We start from the raw sequence: 6,525 nt of genomic DNA, 5'->3' as shown, positions 1-6,525 counted from the left end.
ATTGTGGGGGGTCAATTATACTTCAATAAAAATAATAAAAAAAAAAGTTAGAACTGTATTACTAAAAAGTAATTTTTGAATGGGTTAAAGCAGAAGTTAATGAACTTAACTGACTGAAGATATTCAAATATAAGCCATGAAGATATTTCACTGATCCCTCAAACATGGGTTGTTAAAATAAATAAGTAATTTCATGCTTACTTTGTATGTCTTAGCAGCAGAAACCCTTATTAAAAATGAAATCTTGATTTCTAGGTTTTCCATAAAAATAATGGACACTATGCCAATCAGAATCTTTCCACCTATCCTTCAAAAGCCATTCCAATAAATAGAAAAGAAATGAAAACCTTGTTTTGTTATTTTAACTAGGAAAGAGATAATGTTTCAAATGTCAAGTTATGTGTTTGTAGGGAAATAAACATTCTGAAGCCAGCAGTGCCACATGAGATCTCATGTCAGAGCAGAATCATGCATAGACTGAGTGGGAAATGAGAGAGTACAAAGGGACACTGACAGGTGGAACATGGACAAAATTTCCTCTATAGAAAGAGAGCCCCACACTGAGTGGCAAAGTTTTTAAAGCAGGCCTGAGATCTGGTGTATCTCAACACTGGAGAGGGAAGGGGTCTGAAATTGCTCAGGACCACAGGTGGCATATCTGGGAGATAATCTTGTGTATGTGCGTGGAGCAGGGAGGGCAGGTGGTGGAGGTGACTTGGTGGGTAAGGAAAGACCCAAAGAGTGAAAAATAAAACAGGGGTATAATGAATCAAAGAAAAAGTGATAAGCATAGAAGAGAAGCAAAGACCTAAAAACATAATTGGAGTCCTTGAAGAGAAAACAAACAAACAAACAAACATATTGCGGGTGTGAAATGTGAAATAGAACTAATATTTAAAACTCTGAGTTAATAAAAACTTCCCAGATATTAAACTAGACCTCAATTTACATATTAAAAAGGTTAATTATGTATATGGGAAAATTGACAAAGAATGATCAACAAAAGTGGATGGATTCAATTCCCAACATTAAAGACAAGTAATATAAGGAAACAGAAGAGAGCAGAAGGAAAGGAAAAAACAAAGTATGAATCAATGAAGTTGAAATTTCAAAATGCTAACTTACTGAAAATATCAACAAAATAGACAAACCACTAGCTTTTCAATCAAGAAATAAAAAGGAAGAGAGGGGGAAAACAAATATAACAAATAAGAAATCACAAGGGGGATAGCAAGCCCTGAAATAGAAAAAATTTTGAAAGATAAAAAATTACTTCATTGTGAAATTTTAATGTTATTATTCCACTTAAAGTGAATATTCTTACTTAAAAAAAAACCTTACATACAAATGGATAATTTCCAAGGAAAATATAATTGACAAAAATGGGACCAGTCAAGTTAAAGATACTCAGACAAATTTCCATAGAGGAAATTGGGAAAATTATCCAAGTCCTAGTTTTCAAAAACACCAGGAGAATTAGTCCAAGATGGCAATGTAAAAAGACCCTGAACTCACCTCCTCCCACAGACATTCCAAATCTACAACTCATGTAGAATAATTCCCACTGAAAATATAAACTAAAAACTAGCTAAACAGCTCCCTCCAGAACAAGGATTAAAACAGCCACATCAAGATGGGTAGGAGAATTGTGCAAGACTGTTGAATCACAGATCTGTACTTCTGAAACAAATAACGCAACATATTTTAAGAAAAAAGGAAAAGAAGAAGATAACAGGAGAGGAAGAAAAGGGGAGTATGTCAGAGGGGGAGACGAACCATGAGAGATGATGGACTCTGAAAGACTGAGGGTTCTAGAGGGTAGGGGGGTGGGGGGATGGGTTAGCCTGGTGATGGGTATTGAGGAGGGCACGTTTTGCATGGTGCACTGGGTGTTATGAACAAACAATGAATCATGGAACACTGCATCAAAAACTAATGATGTAATATATGGTGATTAACATAACAATAAAAAAATTAAAAAAAAAAAAGATGGGTAGGAGAAGCAGAGACATGGTCCTGCCAAAAACTCCACCCCCAATGCATCAACATACAATAGGGAGGAATCTCAGAGACTCAGAGCCTCTTCCTAAGTGGGCAGGGGTTTATTTGTGCCCTACATCAATCACCCCAACCCTTGGAATATGAACTAGCAAAACGAGGTCCCCAAAACATATGGCTTTGTAAATCAACAGGGCTTATGTCCAAGGGACCCAGGGGGCTTGGAAGAATCTGAGATATTCCTTGTGAGGGATTTTTGTGCTCTCAAACAAAATTCAGATACAGAAAAGAGATTGGTGGTTATCAGAGAGAAAAAGAATTGGGGGATAAGCCAAAAAGCTGAAGGGGTCAATTTTATGGCAATGGATTGTAAGTAGGCTTACTGTGCTGATCATTTTTTTATGGCAATGGATTATAAGTAGGTTTACTGTGCTGATCCCTCTGTAATGTATGCAAATTTTGAGGTATTTATGTTGTATATCTGAAACTAATATATACCATTTTTTAAGAATAAAAAAAAGGAAAAGAAGAAAGGAAAAAACAAACTAAGATGTTTTCACAGGGGAATTTTATCAGAACTCCTACATCCAGATAATCTCATTGTCACATAAATCATTCCAGAAGAAAAAAAAATGAAGACTTCCGCTTTTTTTAAATATATAAACCAAGTAACACTGATACCTAAATCTGATCATTACCTCATAAGGGCATGATAAATATCACAATCTAATTTCACTTATACAAAAACAAAACGAAATATTAGCAAAAAGAATTCAATAGTCTTTATAAAAATCTTCCAAGAATGGAATATTATAATACTTGTTAATCCAGTAATGAAAATTGCCATATTAATTGAGCTAAGAAGGAAAAGAATATAAACTGACTAGATACTGAATTTCAAAAATCATTTCAAAATGATTACTTGAATAATCATTCAAGTAGAATAGGAATTGATATATACTTCCTTAACATAATAATATACATCAGAGCATACAACCACCTGCACACACAGCTCTGTCATAAACCATGACCTTACTTAATGGGGAAATATTAGAGTCATTCACAGTAAAATCAAGAAGGCAGGAATGTCCAATGTCTTCAATACAGTTAATTTAGAGTTATGAGTCAACACAATTGATAAAAGAAAGTAATGAAAAGCATAAGAAATGGTAAGAAGTATAATTACTTCAACTCACAGATGACATGATAGTACAAATGGAAAGACCAAAAGACTGAAAGATAAATTTAACATAAGCAATAAGATAATATAGTAACATAGTAGGATATAAAATTTTCATTAAAAGATCAATAGCTTTATATTTGCAAATGATATCCAGTTAGATGAAATAAGGAAAGGGAAGATGTCAGAACAGGGAAGTGCCAGGAATTTCTACCTTCACTTAGACAATTGCAGATGCAGAATCTGTCTGGTGTAACTATTCTGGAACTCTGGAATCTACTGAAGGATTGCAACTTCCAGAGGAAGGCTTGGGCTATAAATTGTGCCAAATTTTTGGCAATTTCAGTTATTAACAGCTTACACATAGCTTGCATGAGCCAGGTAGGCAAAAAGGACTTTGTTCTCCAAATATTTGGAATCTATGCTCGGATTACTTATTGCTGCTTCTGACCACAGAAGTACAGACCAAGAGGCAGGCATCCATTCATTTTGCACTTCCTCCATTGTTGCAAGGTCCTCTCCCTCTAGCTGAAATGGACTTCCGGGGGATTTAAGGAGCTAGCACCCTTCCCCCAACCCCATTCATTTAACTTTTCCCCTCCTTTTGGAAGCTAGACTTTAAAGACTAAGACATTCAAAAACAACTGCATATATGGGGAGAACTAGAAAGTGACTGCCCATGTCCTCGGGAAAGCTCAGAAAAGACCTTAAGTTTACATCTCAGGCTGATCCTTGGCACAGAAACAGCCTACAACAATCAACAATAACAACAACAACAACAAACAAGAAGCAGAACAGTAACACAGAACAGAAAACCCTGGAGAAGGGGGAGATTCTGATTTCAGAGTTACCATGTTATAAATTCAAAAGTCCAGCTTCAACAAAAAAAATCACAAGACATACAAAGAAACAGAAATGCTCCATTTAAGGGAAAAAATTATCAGCAGAAACTGTTCCTGAAAAAATATCTAATGACAGATATACTAGATAAAGACTTTTAAAAAACTGTCTGAAAAATGCTCAAAGAACTAAAGAAAGATGTGGACAAAATCAAGAAAATAATGTGTGAACAAAATGAAAACATAAATAAAGAGATAGAAAACCTAACAAGAAACCAAAAAGAGATCTTGGAGCTAAAAGGTACAATAATTGAAATGAAAAATTAACTGGAGATATTCAAAGGCAGATTTGAACAGACAGAAGAAGGTCAGTAACTTGAAGATAGGACAATTGAAATTATTGACACGGAGGAACAGAAAGAAAAAAAGATTTAAAAAAGGGAACAGAGCCTAAGGTACCTGCGGGGTGCCATTAAGTGGACCAATGTATACATTGTGGGAGTTCCAGAAGGAAAGACAGAGAGAAAATGGGGTAGAGAGAATATTTCAAGAAATACTAGCTATCTAAATATTGCTAAACAATATCAAAACATATTTGATCAAAGGCATAGACAAAAATATCCAAGAAGCTCAATGAACTCCAAGTAAGATGAACTCAAAGAGACTCACACTGAGGTACATTGTAATCAAACTGTCGAAAAGACAAAGAGAATCTTAAAAGCAGGAGAGAAAAATGACTCATGACATGCAGGGTAGTCTCAATAACACTATCAGATTTCTCTTTAGAAAATTTGGAGACCAGGGGCACCTGGGTGGCTCAGTTGGTTAGGCGACTGCCTTCGGCTCAGGTCATGATCCTGGAGTCCCGGGATCGAGTCCCGCATCGGGCTCCCTGCTCAGCAGGGAGTCTGCTTCTCCCTCTGACCCTCTCCCCTCTCGTGCTCTCTATCTCTCATTCTCTCTCTCTCAAATAAATAAATAAATAAATAAATCTTTTAAAAAAAATTAAAAAAGAAAAAAAAAAAAGAAAATTTGGAGACCAGAGGGCAATAGGCCCATATATTCAAACTACTAAAAGAAAAAAACTGTCAACCAAGCATATAGAATGCTTGGAATACAAAACTGTATTTCCAATGTGAGGGAGAAAATAAGAAATTTCCTAGAAAAATCAAAGCTGAGGGACTTTGTTACCACTTAACCTGTCCTGAAAGATATGCTCAGAGGAGTCCTATGGGGCAAAATAAAAGGACTCTAGAGATAACATGAAGCTGTATGTAGAAATAAAGATTTCAATAAAGGCAAATCCATGCGCAATAAAAATAGGCAGTATTGTAATAATTGCTTGTAACTACATTTTTTTTCTATATGATTTAAGAGACTAAAACATTTTAAAGAAACAATTAGCCTAAAAGCCAATATTATTGTATCAATGGTTTGTATCCCCAAATTTTGTTCTCTACATAATTTAAGAGATTAATGCATCTAAAAGATTTATTCATTTATGTTTGGGGGCACACATATATAAAGAAATAATTTTGTGACATCAATAACCAAAAGCGGTGGAGATAGAGAGTAAAGGAGCAGAGTCTTTGTATGTTATTGAAGTTAAACTGGTATAAATTCAAAATAGAGTGTTATTATAACATGAGGATGTTAAGTGTAATCTCCATGATAATCACAATGAAAATAACTATAGAACATATGCCAAAAAAAATGAGAAAATTTTACTACAGATAATTAATCACATAAGTCAGCACTAATGCAGCAATAGAGGGACAAAAAAAGCTGCAAATCTTATAGAAAACAAAATGACAGAAGTAACCCCCTCCTTACCAGTAGTTACTTCAATTGTAGATGGATTAAACTTTCAGAGAGAGAGAGAGAGATTGGCAGAATGAATACAAACACAATATCCAACTATATGCTATCTACAAGAGACTCACTTTAGATCTAAAGACACAACTCAATTGAAAGTGAAAGATGGAAAAAGATCTTTCATGCAAACAGTAACTAATACTAACTGTACCAATATCAGACAAAATAGACTTTAAATTAATAACAAAGTTACAAGAGACAAAGAAGAGTATTACATATTAATAACAAAATTCAACACAGCAAGAAGACGTAACAATTATAAGTTTTTACACACTTAATGACAAACCATCAAAATATATGATGCAAAAACTGACAGAATTGAAGAGAAAAACAGATAGTTCTAAAATCACAGTTGGAGACTTCAATACCCCACTCTCAATATGGTTAGAACAACCAGACATAAGATAAGGAAGAAAACTTAAATAACATATCAAACCAACTAGCTCCAGCAGGCATGTACGGTACATTCTACAGCATAGCAGCATACACATTCTTTCCAAATGCACAGGAGACATTTTCCAGGATAGACCATATGCTAGGCTACAAATTAAGTCTCAATCAATTTTAAAAGTTAGATATAAGTTTTCTTCTCCAATCACAGTGGGATGAAGTAAAAAAAAAAAAAAATCACAG

Source organism: Callorhinus ursinus, unplaced genomic scaffold (genome assembly GCF_003265705.2).
Source record: "Callorhinus ursinus isolate GAN/ISIS: 27379988/994484 unplaced genomic scaffold, GSC_fseal_2.0 scaffold3, whole genome shotgun sequence".
Classification (NCBI taxonomy): Eukaryota; Metazoa; Chordata; class Mammalia; order Carnivora; family Otariidae; genus Callorhinus; species Callorhinus ursinus.
This window is presented reverse-complemented; position numbering follows the sequence as displayed.